Source organism: Hemitrygon akajei, unplaced genomic scaffold (assembly GCF_048418815.1).
Source record: "Hemitrygon akajei unplaced genomic scaffold, sHemAka1.3 Scf000090, whole genome shotgun sequence".
Lineage (NCBI taxonomy): Eukaryota > Metazoa > Chordata > Chondrichthyes > Myliobatiformes > Dasyatidae > Hemitrygon > Hemitrygon akajei.
In genome coordinates, this window is record NW_027331976.1 from 1,540,147 (window position 1) to 1,557,530 (window position 17,384).

A 17,384-nucleotide genomic window follows, 5' to 3' on the forward strand; every position below is an offset into this window, starting at 1 on the left:
GTGTCGGTGTTTACGGGACAGTAAACTGTGGAAGGTGTGTGACGTCTCACACTGACCCGGTCCTGTAGTGAGGGGTGTCGGTGTTTACGGGACAGTAAACTGTGGAAGGTGTGTGACGTCTCACACTGACCCGGTCCTGTAGTGAGGGGTGTCGGTGTTTTCGGGACCGTACACTGTGGAAGGTGTGTGACGTCTCACACTGACCCGGTCCTGTAGTGAGGGGTGTCGGTGTTTTCGGGACCGTACACTGTGGAAGGTGTGTGACGTCTCACACTGACCCGGTCCTGTAGTGAGGGGTGTCGGTGTTTACAGACCGTACACTGTGGAAGGTGTGTGACGTCTCACACTGACCCGGTCCTGTAGTGAGGGGTGTCGGTGTTTTCGGGACCGTACACTGTGGAAGGTGTGTGACGTCTGGCGTCACTACTCAATGGGATCATACTTCACAATGTGACCAACTAAAAGCTCGCAGGCTGCGGCACACTGGGGAATCAGCAGAGTGCAGTAACATCTCAGGGCTCCCCTAGGATTAACCCTCTGTGAGCCGTATACTTGTCTAAAGGCAGGCTGGAGTAAGGGAGAGGGTGTAAAGCGTCAGGGAGATGGAACTGCAGACTCCTTCACTCGTTGACGGATCGCTCCTTCACTCCTCTGAAGGTTCTGCCCTGAACCGTGCAAGATTGATCTGAAGATTTGGATCACCGAACATCTCCTGGAGCTGCGGCCAGAGAGGAGGAAAGATGAATGATTGCTGAGGTAGGGGGAGTTGAAGGAGTGACGGGAGGAGAGGAGCATAGAGACGGGAGGCAGAGGTGTGACAGAGAGGGAGAGTTGGGAAAGGAGAGGGATTAAGAACTGAGAGACTGGGAGGGAGTTCACTCACCTTTCGTCGAATGGCTTCCCACACTTCATCCTCACTCACGTTTCCACTCGATGTCAGCTGCACGTTAATCCACATGCGAACTCCTGAACAAAACAGCCCAGTGTCAACATGGTGTCACTCTCAGGTCAAGTGCTGCTGACGGGATGTTTCCTCATCTCTGTCCCTTCGATCGTACAACCTCCTTTCCCCCAGTCCCCACCCTCTAATACCTTGATTCCTCCCCACACCCACCCCACCCTCTGATACCTTGATTCCTCCCCACACCCACCCCACCCTCTAATACCTTGATTCCTCCCCACACCCACCCCACCCTCTGATACCTTGATTCCTCCCCACACCCACCCCACCCTCTGATACCTTGATTACTCCCCACACCCACCCCACCCTCTGATACCTTGATTCCTCCCCACACCCACCCCACCCTCTGATACCTTGATTCCTCCCCACACCCACCCCACCCTCTGATACCTTGATTCCTCCCCACACCCACCCCACCCTCTGATACCTTGATTACTCCCCACACCCACCCCACCCTCTGATACCTTGATTCCTCCCCACACCCACCCCACCCTCTGACAGCTTGATTCCTCCCCACACCCACCCCACCCTCTGATACCTTGATTCCTTCCCACACCCACCCCACCCTCTGACAGCTTGATTCGTCCCCACACCCACCCCACCCTCTGATACCTTGATTCCTCCCCACACCCAACCCACCCTCTGATACCTTGATTCCTCCCCACACCCACCCCACCCTCTGATACCTTGATTCCTCCCCACACCCACCCCACCCTCTGACAGCTTGATTCGTCCCCACACCCACCCCACCCTCTGACAGCTTGATTCCTCCCCACACCCACCCCACCCTCTGACAGCTTGATTCCTCCCCACACCCACCCCACCCTCTGATACCTTGATTCCTCCCCACACCCACCCCACCCTCTGACAGCTTGATTCCTCCCCACACCCACCCCACCCTCTGATACCTTGATTCCTCCCCACACCCACCCCACCCTCTGATACCTTGATTCCTCCCCACACCCACCCCACCCTCTGACAGCTTGATTCGTCCCCACACCCACCCCACCCTCTGACAGCTTGATTCCTCCCCACACCCACCCCACCCTCTGACAGCTTGATTCCTCCCCACACCCACCCCACCCTCTGATACCTTGATTCCTCCCCACACCCACCCCACCCTCTGACAGCTTGATTCCTCCCCACACCCACCCCACCCTCTGATACCTTGATTCCTCCCCACACCCACCCCACCCTCTGATACCTTGATTCCTCCCCACACCCACCCCACCCTCTGATACCTTGATTCCTCCCCACACCCACCCCACCCTCTTGATACCTTGATTCCTCCCCACACCCACCCCCACCCTCTGATACCTTGATTCCTCCCCACACCCACCCCACCCTCTGATACCTTGATTCCTCCCCACACCCACCCCACCCTCTGATACCTTGATTCCTCCCCACACCCACCCCACCCTCTGATACCTTGATTCCTCCCCACACCCACCCCACCCTCTGATACCTTGATTCCTCCCCACACCCACCCCACCCTCTGATACCTTGATTCCCCACACCCACTCCACCCTCTAATACCTTGATTCCTCCCCACACCCACCCACCCTCTGATACCTTGATTCCTCCCCACACCCACCCCACCCTCTAATACCTTGATTCCTCCCCACACCCACCCCGCCCTCTGACAGCTTGATTACTCCCCACACCCACCCCACCCTCTGACAGCTTGATTCGTCCCCACACCCACCCCACCCTCTGACAGCTTGATTCCTCCCCACACCCACCCCACCCTCTGATACCTTGATTCCTCCCCACACCCACCCCACCCTCTGACAGCTTGATTCCTCCCCACACCCACCCCACCCTCTGATACCTTGATTCCTCCCCACACCCACCCCACCCTCTGACAGCTTGATTCCTCCCCACACCCACCCCACCCTCTGATACCTTGATTCCTCCCCACACCCCACCCCACCCTCTGATACCTTGATTCCTCCCCACACCCACCCCACCCTCTGACAGCTTGATTCGTCCCCACACCCACCCCACCCTCTGACAGCTTGATTCCTCCCCACACCCACCCCACCCTCTGACAGCTTGATTCCTCCCCACACCCACCCCACCCTCTGATACCTTGATTCCTCCCCACACCCCACCCCACCCTCTGACAGCTTGATTCCTCCCCACACCCACCCCACCCTCTGATACCTTGATTCCTCCCCACACCCACCCCACCCTCTGATACCTTGATTCCTCCCCACACCCACCCCACCCTCTGATACCTTGATTCCTCCCCACACCCACCCCACCCTCTTGATACCTTGATTCCTCCCCACACCCACCCCACCCTCTGATACCTTGATTCCTCCCCACACCCACCCCACCCTCTGATACCTTGATTCCTCCCCACACCCACCCCACCCTCTGATACCTTGATTCCTCCCCACACCCACCCCACCCTCTGATACCTTGATTCCTCCCCACACCCACCCCACCCTCTGATACCTTGATTCCTCCCCACACCCACCCCACCCTCTGATACCTTGATTCCCCACACCCACTCCACCCTCTAATACCTTGATTCCTCCCCACACCCACCCACCCTCTGATACCTTGATTCCTCCCCACACCCACCCCACCCTCTAATACCTTGATTCCTCCCCACACCCACCCCGCCCTCTGACAGCTTGATTACTCCCCACACCCACCCCACCCTCTGACAGCTTGATTCGTCCCCACACCCACCCCACCCTCTGACAGCTTGATTCCTCCCCACACCCACCCCACCCTCTGATACCTTGATTCCTCCCCACACCCACCCCACCCTCTGACAGCTTGATTCGTCCCCACACCCTCATCATATATCTATGTCAATATACGTATAGACAGGGACAGGGAGAGTGAGAGAAAAGGGCAGGGGTGGGGTCAGGGAGAGAGTGTGTACAGGTAGTGAAGAGGGGCAGAGAACGAGGGAGGGGCTGACAGTGAATGGGGTGGAAAGTGGTAGTGAGAAAAGAAAGAAAAAGATGGATGAATCCAGAGTGAGAGACAGAGACATGGAATATGGGATTTCCCAATTACCTGCATTGGTCAGATTTATGGACATGGGAAATGATGTCAGTTACATCCACATGTAAGATTAGAGCAGTACACGGTCATTGGTGCAGAAGATTAGAGCCCCTGGTATTGGGTGTAGTGTGTTAACGAGGAGTGAAGACTTGTGATCACATAGTGAATGGATTCCTGGAGGAACACGTCATGGGAACAAGCCCTTTGACCAAACTGATCCATGCCAACCAAGGTGGCAAATTGAACTGGTCTCATTTGTCTGAGTTTGGTCCACATCCCTCTATCATTAACTATGCACATTCTCATACAAATGTCTGATAAATGCTGTCAATATGTTTATCCTTCACCCTCTCCCTACTCAATCACTCCGACCATCTCTCCTCACCCAGACATCCTTCACACCACATCCAGTCATTCCCTTCCACAGTGACATCAGGTCTCCCTATTCCCCCTCCACTCCTCAGTCACCCTCTCCCTCCTCAATCACTCCGACCATCTCTCCTCACCCAGACATCCCTCACATCACATCCAGTCATTCCCTTCCTCAGTGACATCAGGTCTCTCTATAACCAGGGGCACATCACCTGCTGATAGCTAAATACGTGGCATTCAAGTCTGGCGACCCAGGTCTGTACCAGTAAACCAGGTATGACTTGCAGAGGGTATTCAAGGTTGAAGAGACAATTAGAACTCCCCATTCCTCTTACCCTCTCCCTGCCACCAAAATTTCGTTCTCTCTAGTCTCCTACCGGCTCCTCTCCCCACCATCTCCCCTGACACTGTCATTCATATTGTAGTGCCCTACAGGGCGAGTGGGTGTAAGACTGAATGGGAGTGTGTGTGGGGAAGTGGGGGACGGAGAGAGGGGAGAGTGCGGTTGGAGAGAGGGGGTGGAGGGGGAGGGGGGAGAGAGGGGGGGTGTGGGGGGAGAGGGGGAGAGGAGACAGGGGGAGAGAGGGGGAGAGGGAGAGGGGGAGGGCGAGGGGAGGGGGGAGAGAGGGGGGGTGTGGGGGGAGAGGGGGAGAGGAGACAGGGGGAGAGAGGGGGAGAGGGAGAGGGGGAGGGCGAGGGGAGGGGAAGAGAGCGGGGAGAGAGGGGGAGACAGGGGAGACAGGGGGAGAGGGAGAGGCGGAGAGAGAGAGGGGGAGGGGGAGAGAGGGAGAGAGAGAGGGAGAGAGAGGGGAGAAAGGGAGTGAGAGGGAGAGGAGAGGGGGAGAGAGGGGTAGAGAGAGGGAGTGAGAGGCGAGAGGGGAGTGGGGAGGGTGAGGGGGAAATGTGCCTGTAACATAGGATGGATCCTGTATGCACCCTCCAGTAGTTGATCCTTTGGGCTGCTCCCCTGTGGAAGTCTCCTGGTCTGTAATGAAGGAACAGAGACAGGGACAAGTGGAAACACTAAAGCAGGTCATCACAATGGAACAGGAGCTCAGGGAATGTGAGACTGGGTCTGTGGTGAAACCAACACCATCCGTCTCCTTCCCAATCCTCCGTCACTGCCCTCAGTCTGACACAGGATGAAATTTAGGGACTGACCATGGGGAACAACATTCCATTCAGTGATCCCCAACACAGATACCTGAGCTTGTAGATCCTTCTGGGGTGGTGGTCAAACCCGGACCAGGTTCTCCCGTCGCTGGTCCCTGGGTTTCCTGAGTGTTGTCCAAATCGGGATCTGTGAGGAGAGAGACAGGGTGGGTGGGGTCAGGTGAGAGAATAGAATAAAGAGGATAGCAAAACTCTGTTAAGGACGAACCTGGCTGGGTGGTAACAGTCTGTGAGAATCCAATAAACATCACAGGTCCAACAGATCAAACCTCTCACCCCCAACATTAGACAGACAGACAGACAGACATACTTTATTGACATTAACATTACTCTTTCCTAGAATACAGTCCACACCTCTCTCCCTAAATTCCCCCTCCTCCTTTCTCATGCAGAGTAATGTGGAAACATACAACATTCACAGCCACCGACTCTCATTTAGGTTCACTTTAGGAGACGGGTCTGATGTGATTATTATAATTACGTAAAGTACTTTTACCGTACATTGTGCTCAGATCTCTTGGATTTCAATAAATGAGCTGTTATGGTATGTTCTTCAAAACCAGAGTTCTGAGAGCAAAATGTCGTCACTACAAGTCAAGGCCTAATTTGCACTATGAGAAATCACTGTGGACTACACCGGATTCTACTATGTGGTATGTTGCTCAGAAACTCCACAGCTGTGAAAGTGGGGAGTTTACTAGAAACTGATATACAGTAAACATGAGATCACTGAAAACTGACCTTTCAATCAGACTGTTGATCTATCGGAGTCTGATCATTTTAAACAGTTGCTTTCTGCCTGGTCATGGTGACGTTTCGCCTTTGGAGTTAAGGGACCACATTGTCCCTCCTTGGAAATCTCCTTCCCTGTTTTATGTTTAAAGAACTCTTCATGCAGCAAATGCCAATTCAAGTCTGCATATCCCTCCCTAATAAATCCCAGAATTACTTTAGCGAGTTTGCTAAAATTGCTGATCGTCTACACTTAGCCAGGCAGTGGTGCATAAACCCTCTTATTTTCCCTGCTTTAATAAGCCTGGTCAGCGAGGCTTCCAACATAAGCATGCAAAACAGACTGCTAACCCATGCTGTGAAACAGACACTGCCGGCTCTGTGTTATTACCACGCTCACTTTGGTGTGAACACTAGGAAGTGCCGACTGCCTTGCAGCTTCGACAGTGCCAGTGCTTTGGGACATCAGAGGTCTGTTCACACTTGTGGGTTCTAGATGCCAGGGTCATCTACTGAACATTACGGACACCCTTTCAGAGCGATGCTTGTGTGACCCGGGTGCTCAAATGAGCGTGTCATCAGTACCGCCTGTTGATGTGTAGGCAAAGACTGAGGACAGCTTGCTGGGGGTCGCCAATGACACCAGGATCGAGAATATGGGACACGACAGGTGATGCCCTGCTTCAGTGTGTAATGCTACACAAGGGACATCGTCCTGACTAGACCTCCGCTCGGTGCCGATTTACTGTCTGTCCAGGGACTGTAAATCGATCTTTAAAACTGCTGGCACGTGGATGTCAAGGACTTTGGGTCCTTTCCCTGCTCCCCCAGTAGGTTTCCCACAATGACTCTGTCAAGCCAACACACCACCGCATGTGAGTTCACTTGACCTCTGGTCGAACTCTCAAACTTCACCAAGCCCACATTCTCCACTACAGTCAAAATACATGGGGTCGAGCACCGCATTTCCACAACCGGCCGACCAGTCCATGTCCACACGCAGAGACCGGATCCAGAGAAGCTGGCAACTGCGAAGATGAGTTTGTCAACTTGGAAAGACTTGGCATCGTATTCCAGTCGAATAGCCCTGGGCTTTGCCCCTCCACACGGTCCCTAAGCCCATGTGGTGATAACCGATGCCTTTTCAATGCCCAATAGTTACCAGGTCTCACACATCCAAGACTTTTTGACACGTTTAGTTAGAAAGTATTGTTTTCAAAGTCAGTCTAGTTAGGGGTTACCATGTTCTTAGGGGGCACCGTCAGATTTCTGAACGATCCATGAACACGATCTCAATATTCCTTTATTTGCACTAGTTATTTTATTTTTGATTGGAACGTTCAGGAATATTTTTATGTCTTGCACTGTACTGCTGCCAAAAAACAACAGATTTCACACGAGACATTAAAGATAATAAACCTGATTCTGATCCTGAATCTCTGACAATAAATCGATGTCCTCTAGTTATATTCACCCTGATCAGTGGTAATATTCCCAGCAGGATGTCCCACACCACCAGCTTCAGGAACAGTCGTTACCCCACAACCATCAAACTCCTGACCGGCGTGGATAACTTCACTCACATCAACTCTGAACTGATTCCTCAACCAACAGACTCACTTTCAAGGAATCTACAACTCATCAGCTCAGTATTATTTAATATTTGATTTGCACAATTTGCCTTCTTTTGCACGTTGGTTGTTTGTCAGTCTTTGCTCTGTATAGTTTTTCCATAGATTCTGTAGTATTTCTTTATTTTCCTGTAAATGACTGCAATAAAATAAATGTCAGGACAGTATATGGTAACAATCAAGTACTTTGATAATAAATCTTCCATTGAACCTATCTGTACTCCTTGTAATCTTCTACACATTTTATATACTAGACTCAGATATACTAGACTCACTATCAGTAATTACTATGATAGGAAATTTGTTGCTTTGCTGCAGCTGTATGGTGGAAGACAGAAGATTGCTATAAATTACCATAGAAACTCATTTCAAATGTTGAAAGAAAATTCATTATTTAATTTAAATTTTATTTAAAGTAAATTATCAGTGAAATGCAAACATTTGGACACCCCTGGGAGGAGGTGGCTGAATCCAGGGGGTGTAATTTTAAAGTGACTGGAGGAAACTATAGGGTGGATGTCAGAAATTAAGTTCTTTACACAGAGAGGGGTGGGTGTGTGGAACACCCAGCAAAGGGTGGAGGTATAGACAGATACATACGGGGCATTTAACAAACTCATAGGTACGTGGATGACAGAAACATGGAGAGATATGTAGGAGGGAAGGGTTAGATTGATCTCAGAGTAGGTCTGCACAACATTGTGGGCCGAAGGGCCTGTGCTGTGCTGTACTGTTCTGTGTTCTATGATCTCTGTCACAGGTCAGACTGGGCAGTTTCATTCTGACCCCGGTGTGAAGGGGGATACGGGAAAGGTGATCACAGACCACGGGCAGGGCAGCCGACTGGAAAACTCAGCACGTGGTGTGTGTTGGTGACTCAGGACGTCCCAGAATTTCCCCACAACTACCACACTGCTGTGTCACTGGGGAACGGTGACCTACCTGTACAGTACACAGCGTTACCCCAGTGTGTCGGATTCAGCCAATACACAAAGTAACCGGAGCAGTTTTTCACCTTGATCCCCTGGCTCAGGTAACAGGTGTGTGTATCCCAGGAGAAGCATACGGTCCTAATCACCTCCCCCTCTCCCACGTTGGGATGGGGACCTGGAATGAGATTTATAAACACTGTAAAATGTACCTAGTTCAACAGTAGCCGGAACGTCTTTGGACTGTGGGAGGAAACTGGAGAACCCGGGGAAAACCCATGTATTCCATGGGGAGGATGGACAGAGACTCCTTACAGATGACACTGGAATTGAACTCTGAACTCTGACACCCCGAGCTATAATAGTGACGCGCTAAATGCTACGTTACCATGACAACCATTAATTTATCCCACTAATTGGTGAAGGATGATGTCTGCAGACTCTCCCAACTCCCTGGAGATTGCCCCACAATTTAAATGAGTCTGGGGTTGTTGAAACTCCTCCGGGTCATATCCAGAATGGGGTCAGTGGGCAGATCAGTTCTGTAACCCAACTCCAGGAAGTTGTCACTCCTCCACCGGACTCCATGATGATACAGGACCGTACAGCGGTCAGAGTGACTGTGGGGAGACCTCTCAGGGAGATAGGGTTCTATGTCCATGCTAGGGCCCTCTGAAGAGATCTGGGTCATCAGTTTGACCCTCCCATGAATAACAGAGCCCCACTGTGCTGAGCCTAACCCTACCGTTTAACCATCCTGGGTAGTAACCGGAACAGCGATCCTGTGGAACAACCGTCTCAGGAATCTTCCATCCTCCGGAACTGAAACAACAATCAGAGTCAATCCCTGATCTGAGGGAGTTTATTCACTCAGAGTAACATGGGAAATTACACTCACCCTGTCCTTACCCTGTCTCTGGTCAATAACACCCCAATCCTGGGAACTCCCTCTCTGTTGTACCTCCCTCTTGTCTCTACCCCGAGAATGTGGGATCTCCCCTTTCCCTGTATTCACTCCCCATCTCAGTGTAGTCACTGATGATCCCTGTCTCCCTGCATTTCCCATTCACACACCCCTTGTTCCCTTGTTTACATTCCCCTTCTGTGTCCAGTTTCTCAGAGATTATCTCCTCACTTTACCTGTTAAATCTGTACCATCCCACTTCAAGATTTCCATCATCCATCCATTGTCCACCGGTACACTTAGTGTTGGAACAATTCGTGCTCCTCCAGGGCTGATCCAGGACGGTGTGGGTTACACACGGATCACCGAGTGTGGAGTCTGTGACTGAGGGACAGACCGATGTTCAGTGTTAATGTACAGCTCACGTTCCCCATCCTCTTCCTCTGTCAACCACAACACCCATCCTGAAGTAAATGGTGGGGGAGGGGAGTGAGGCTAGCTGGAAGGTGATAGGTGAAGCCAAGTGGGTGGGAAAGGTCAAGGGCTGAAGAAGAAAGAATCTGATCAGAGAGGAGAGCCTGTGTTGCTTCTCTTCCCCCCACCTTCTTATTTCAGTTCTTCCCCCGCCCTTTCCAGTCCTGATGAAGGGTCTCAGCACGAAACGTCCAATGTTCATTCCTCACCATGGATGCTGCCTAACCTGCTGAGTTTCTCAGCAATTTCCACAGATTTTCAGCATCTGCAGAATCTCGTGTGTTTGTAACTGACATGGGCAGTAGGTACGAGGTAGGGAGGGAGGGAGAGGACACAGTATGAACACAGAGTGGGTACTGGGCTGTGCCACACGAATCTGATACACAGGAGCTGTGAAATATCCACAAAATAAACCACATTGTGCGCTGGGCTCTGTAGAGAAATGGGCCTTTCTGCCCACCACCCCCAGACAGACCATTTCCCAACTAAATTACTCCCGTGTACCGGCGTGAGGACCATATCCCAGACAGACCATTTCCCAACTAAATTACTCCCACTTGCCGGGGTAAGGACCATATCCCAGACAGACCATTTCCCAACTAAATTACTCCCACGTGCCGGCGTGAGGATCATATCCCAGACAGACCATTTCCCAACTAAATTACTCCCATGTGCCGGCGTGAGGACCATATCACAGACAGACCATTTCCCAACTAAATTACTCCCACGTGCCGGCGTGAGGACCATATCCCAGACAGACCATTTCCCAACTAAATTACTCCCATGTGCCGGCGTGAGGACCATATCCCAGACAGACCATTTCCCAACTAAATTACTCCCATGTGCCGGCGTGAGGACCATATCCCAGACAGACCATTTCCCAACTAAATTACTCCCACTTGCCGGGGTAAGGACCATATCCCAGACAGACCATTTCCCAACTAAATTACTCCCACTTGCCGGGGTAAGGACCATATCCCAGACAGACCATTTCCCAACTAAATTACTCCCAGGTGCCGTCGTGAGGACCATATCCCAGACAGACCATTTCCCAACTAAATTACTCCCAGGTGCCGTCGTGAGGACCATATCCCAGACAGACCATTTCCCAACTAAATTACTCCCATGTGCCGGCGTGAGGACCATATCCCAGACAAGATGGCACCGAGCTGTGGTTCATTGACACTATCGGATCCTGCTCCCTGTTCAAAGGCCAGCGACATGGACGTGTTACAAATCTGTGATCCAAGATCCGGCATAAACATCACCAAGGATCTCACGTGGTCTGTACATACTGGCTGTGTGGTGGAAAAGCACAACAGAGCTCCTTTTAACTCGGATGGTTGAAGAAGTTTGGTCTGGGCCTCCAAATCATAAGGGGCACAATTGAGAGCATCCTGACTGGCTTATCACTGCCTGGTATGGGAACTGTACTTCCCTCAATCGCAGGACTCTGCAGAGAGTGGTGTGGACAGCCCAGCGCATCTGCAGATGTGAACTTCCCACTATTCAGGACATTTACAGTGACAGGTGTGTAAAAAGGGCCCGAAGGATCATTGGGGACCCGCGTCACCCCAACCACAAACTGTTCCAGCTGCTACCATCCGGGAAACGGTACCGCAGCATAAAAGCCAGGACCAACAGGCTCCGGGACAGCTTCTTCCACCAGGACATCAGACTGATTAATTCATACTGATACAACTGCATTTTAATGCTATATTGACTGTCCTGTTCTACATACAGGTGTCCCCTCCTTTACAAAGGTAGCGCGTTCCTACAAAACCTTTCTTAAACCGAAATGGCGTAAGGCGAAGAACCATTAATTTATATGGGGGGGGGGGGGGGGAATTCGTAAATGCGAAAATCCTCTTTGTAATGTGAAAACAGGTTACAAATGTAGATCTTTTGTATAAGTGAAGTGGCGCAAACAAACATTCGTAAATCGTGGGACACCTGTATTATTTATTACAAATTACTATATATTGCACTTTGCCCCTTCAGACAGAGACGTAACGTAAAGATTTTTACTCCTCATTTACGTGAAGGATGTAAGAAATAAAGTCAATTCAATTCTCTGTCTCCCTCCAAAGTCTCTCTCTATCTCCATCTCCCTGACTTTTACGAACCCCCTCTCTCCTCAGTTTCTCACTACTTCCCTCAGACCTCGATCTCGTCGTCTCCCCTCTCTCGCTACTTGCTTCTCCCCTCGGACTACCCCAGCCTGTGCATCCCTTTAGTGTCTGCGTACATCCCTCTTCCCTCAGTCTCAAACTAACCACAGCTCCTTCGCTACCTCCCTCTCTCAATAGACAATAGACAATAGGTGCAGAAGTAGACCATTCGGCCCTTCGAGCCTGCACCGCCATTCTGAGATCATGGCTGATCATCTACTATCAATACCGGGTTCCTGCCTTGTCCCCATATCCCTTGATTTCCCTATCCATAAGATACCCATCTAGCTCCTTCTTGAAAGCATCCAGAGAATTGGCCTCCACTGCCTTCCGAGGCAGTGCATTCCAGACCCCCACAACTCTCTGGGAGAAGCAGTTTTTCCTTAACTCTATCCTAAATGACCTACCCCTTATTCTCAAACCATGCCCTCTGGTACTGGACTCTCCCAGCATCTGGAACATATTTCCTGCCTCTATCTTGTCCAATCCCTTAATAATCTTATATGTTGCAATCAGATCCCCTTTTAATCTCCTTAATTCCAGCATGTACAAGCCCAGTCTCTCTAACCTCTCTGCGTAAGACAGTCCGGACATCCCAGGAACTAACTTCGTGAATCTACGCTGCACTTCCTCTATAGCCAGGATGTCCTTCCTTAACCCTGGAGACCAAAACTGTACACAATACTCCATGTGTTGTCTCACCAGGGCCCTGTACAAATGCAAAAGGATTTCCTTGCTCTTGTACTCAATTCCCTTTGTAATAAAGGCCAACATTCCATTAGCCTTCTTCACTGCCTGCTGCACTTGCTCATTCACCTTCAGTGACTGATGAACAGGTACTCCTAGATCTCTTTGTATTTCTCCCTTACCTAACTCTACACCATTCAGATAATAATCTGCCTTCCTGTTCTTACTCCCAAAGTGGATAACCTCACACTTATTCACATTAAACGTCATCTGCCAAGTATCTGCCCACTCACTCAGCCTATCCAAGTCACCCTGAATTCTCCTAACATCCTTATCACATGTCACACTGCCACCCAGCTTAGTATCATCAGCAAACTTGCTGATGTTATTCTCACTGCCTTCATCTAAATCGTTTATGTAAGTCGTAAACAGCTGTGGTCCCAATACCGAGCCCTGTGGCACCCCACTAGTCACCACCTGCCATTCCGAGAAACACCCATTCACCGTTACCCTTTGCTTTCTATCTGCCATCCAGTTTTCTATCCATGTCAATATCTTCCCCCCAATGCCATGAGCTCTGATTTTACCCACCAATCTCCTATGTGGGACCTTATCAAATGCCTTCTGAAAATCGAGGTACACTACATCCACTGGATCTACCTTGTCTAACTTCCTGGTTACATCCTCGAAAAACTCCAATAGATTAGTCAAGCATGATTTGCCCTTGGTAAATCCATGCTGGCTCGGCCCAATCCTATCACTGCTATCTAGATATGCCACTATTTCATCTTTAATAATGGACTCTAGCATCTTCCCTACTATTGATTTTAGGCTGACAGGACGATAGTTCTCTGTTTTCTCCCTCCCTCCTTTCTTAAAAAGTGGAATAACATTAGCCATTCTCCAATCCTCAGGAACTGATCCTGAATCTAAGGAACATTGGGAAATGATTACCAATGCATCCGCAATTTCCAGGGCCACCTCCTTTAGTACCCTACGATGCAGACCATCTGGACCTGGGGATTTGTCAGCCTTCAGTCCGATCAGTCTACTCATCACCGTTTCCTTCCTGATGTCAATCTATTTCATTTCCTCTGTTACCCTATGTCCTTGGCCCATCCATATATCTGGGAGATTGCTTGTGTCTTCCCTAGTGAAGACAGATCTAAAGTACTTATTAAATTCTTCTGCCATTTCTCTGTTTCCCATAACAATTTCACCCAATTCATTCTTCAAGGGCCCAACATTGTTCTTAACTTTCTTCTTTCTCTTCACATCCCTAAAAAAGCTTTTGCTATCCTCCTTTATATTCCTGGCTAGCTTGCGTTCGTACCTCATTTTTTCTCCCCGTATTGCCTTTTTAGTTAAGTTCTGTTGTTCCTTAAAAATTTCCCAATCATCTGTCCTCCCACTCACCTTAGCTCTGTCATACTTCCTTTTTTTTAATGCTATGCAACCTCTGACTTCCTTTGTCAACCACTGTGGCCCCTTTCCCCCCTTTGAATCCTTCCTTCTCCGGGGGATGAACTGATGTTGCACCTTGTGCATTATTCCCAAGAATACCTGCCATTGCTGTTCCACTGTCTTTTCTGCTAGGATATCCGTCCAGTTAACTTTGACCAGCTCCTCCCTCATGGCTCCATAGTCTCCCCTATTCAACTGCAACACTGACACCTCCGATCAGCCCTTATCCTTCTCAAATTGCAGATAAAAACTCTCCTTGGTGTTCCCCTCCCTCTATTCTCGGTCTCACACCAACACCCACTAACCTTGGTCTCTCCTCATGTTCTCCCCTCAGTCTTTCCCTACCATATGTAGGCCTCAGCCTCTCCCTACCTCCCTCTCCCCTCGGAATCTCCATACCTCACTAATTCCTCCCTCTGCCTCCCTTCAATTTCTCCTTACCAGCACCCCCTCTGGTCTTACCCTACCTTCCCTCCCAAGTCGCACTCTACCTCCCTTTCCACTCGCACTCCCTATGACCCTCCACCATCAGTATTTCCCCAATTCCCTCTCTCCTCAGTGTCTCCATTCCATAGTCAACTCACAGTCACACCACAACTCGCTCCCACCGCGGTCTCTCTCTACTCTCACCGCCTCACGCGCTCCTTTAGACCCTCACTGCATCACGCTCTCCCCTCGGACCCTCGCCACCTCGCGCTCTCCCCTCGGACCCTCGCTGCCTCGCGCTCTCCCCTCGGACCCTCGCTGCCTCGCGCTCTCCCCTCGGACCCTCGCTGCCTCGCGCTCTCTCCACAGACTCGCCATCTCGCCTACCTTCCACTCCCCTCAGCCCCTCCCTTTCTGACTCCTCTCAGCCTCTCCATGTCTCCCTCACCCCTTGGCATCCCCGTCTCCCACACCCCTCTGCCTCTCCTTGTCACCTTCACCCCTCAGCCTCTCCATGTCTTCCCCTCCCCTCGGCCTCTCCCTGTCTCCCCATTCCCTCGGCCTCTCCGCTAACTCCCCCTCCACTCGGCCTCCCATTCCCTCACTCAGCCTCTCCCCTACCACCCCCTACACTCGGCCTCTAACATTCTCCCCTTTGCCTCTCCCTATCTTCCCTTACTTGGGCCACTCTCTGTCTTCCTCTTCCCTTGTTCTCTCCTTATCTTCCTCTCCCCTCGGTCTCCCTCCATCTCCCTCTCCGCTTGGTACATCACTCCCCCCTCTCCCCTCGCTCTCACCACTGCTCCCTCCATTTCCTGTCAGCGTCACCCTCCCTCACTCCAGGGGATGGGTAGACTCTCTCCTGGCAGCTGACACAGCATTGTGGGCTGAAGGGCCTGTGCTGTGCTGTACTGTTCTGTGTTCTATCATCTCTGTCACAGGTCAGACTGGGCAGTTTCATTCTGACCCCGGTGTGAAAGGGGGAAACGGGAAAGGTGATCACAGACCACGGGCAGGGCAGCCGACTGGAAAACTCAGCCTGTGGTGTGTGTTGGTGACTCAGGATGTCCCAGAATTTCCCTACAACTACCACACTGCTGTGTCACTGGGGAACGGTGACCTACCTGTACAGTACACAGCATGTTGCCGGGGGTGTCGGCTTCAGCCAATACACAAAGTAACCAGAGCAGTTTTTCACCCTGATCTCTCGGCTCCCAGAACAGGTGTTTTCGCCGACAGTGAAGCAGACAGTCCTGGTCACCTCCCCCTCTCCCACGTTGGGATGGGGACCTGGAATGAGATTTATAAACGCTGTAAAATGTACCCAGTCCCACAGTACCTGGTATGTCTTTGGACAGTGGGAGGAAACCGTAGAACCCGGGGAAAACCCATGCATTCCATGGGGAGGACGGACAGAGACTCCTTACAGATGACACGAATTGAACTCTGAAATCCGACACCCCAGGCTGTAATAGTGACGCGCTAACCGCTATGTTACCATGGCAACCGTTAATTTATCCCACGAATTGGTGAACAATGATATCTGCAGACTCCCCCAACTCCCTGAAGGTTTCCCCACCACTGAAATGAGTCTGGGGTCTTTGAAACTCCTCCGGGTCGTATCCAGAATGGGGTCAGTGGGCAGATCAGTTCTGTAATCCAACTCCAGGAAGTTGTCACTCCTCCACCGGACTCCATGATGATACAGGACCGTACAGCGGTCTGAGTGACTGTGGGGAGACCTCTCAGGGAGATGCGGTTCTGTGTCCATGCTCGGGCCCTCTGAAGAGATCCTGATCATCAGTTTGACATTCCCCAAAAATAACTGAGCCCCACTGATGTAAACTCTGACCCTACCGTTTAACCACCCTGGGTAATTCCCGGAGCAGTGATACCGTGGAACGACCGTCTCGGGAATCGTCCATCCTCTGGAACTGAAACAACAATCAGAGAGTCAGTCCCTGATCTAATGGATTTTATTCACTCAGAGAGACATAGGAAGTTACACTCACCCTGTCCGTACCCTGTCTCTGGTCAATAACCCCACCAATCCTGGGAATTCCCAGTCTGTTGTACCTCTTCCTGGTCTCTACCCCGAGGGATCTCCCCTCTCCCTGTGTTTACTCCCCATCTCAGTGTAGTCACTGATGATCCCGGTCTCCCTGCATTTCCCATTCACACACCCCTTGTTCCCCAGTTTACCTTCCCCTTCTGTGTCCAGTTTCTCAGTGATTATCTCCTCACTTTACCTGTTAAATCTGTACCATCCCACTTCAAGATTTCCATCATCCATCAATCGTCCTCCGGTGCATTCAGTGTTGTAACAATTTATGCTCCTCCAGGGCTGATCCAGGACGGTGTGGTTTACACACGGATCACCGAGTGCGGAGTCTGTGACTGAGGGACAAAACGATGCCCGGTGTTAATATACAG

The 17,384-nt window shown here is 51.0% G+C and overlaps 2 long non-coding RNA genes across 2 annotated transcripts in view; both read right to left on the minus strand.

The window, feature by feature from the left end:
* The window catches only part of LOC140722824 (uncharacterized), a 132,056-nt gene that overhangs the window by 52,836 nt on the left and 61,836 nt on the right, over window positions 1-17,384 (minus strand). The gene's annotated exons all lie outside the window — the stretch shown is intronic.
* On the minus strand, window positions 553-5,771 carry LOC140722838 (uncharacterized). Its single transcript, XR_012097757.1, has 3 exons — window positions 5,565-5,771; window positions 884-966; window positions 553-718 (listed from the first exon to the last, which is right to left on the minus strand). It is a non-coding gene; the product is annotated as an uncharacterized lncRNA (long non-coding RNA).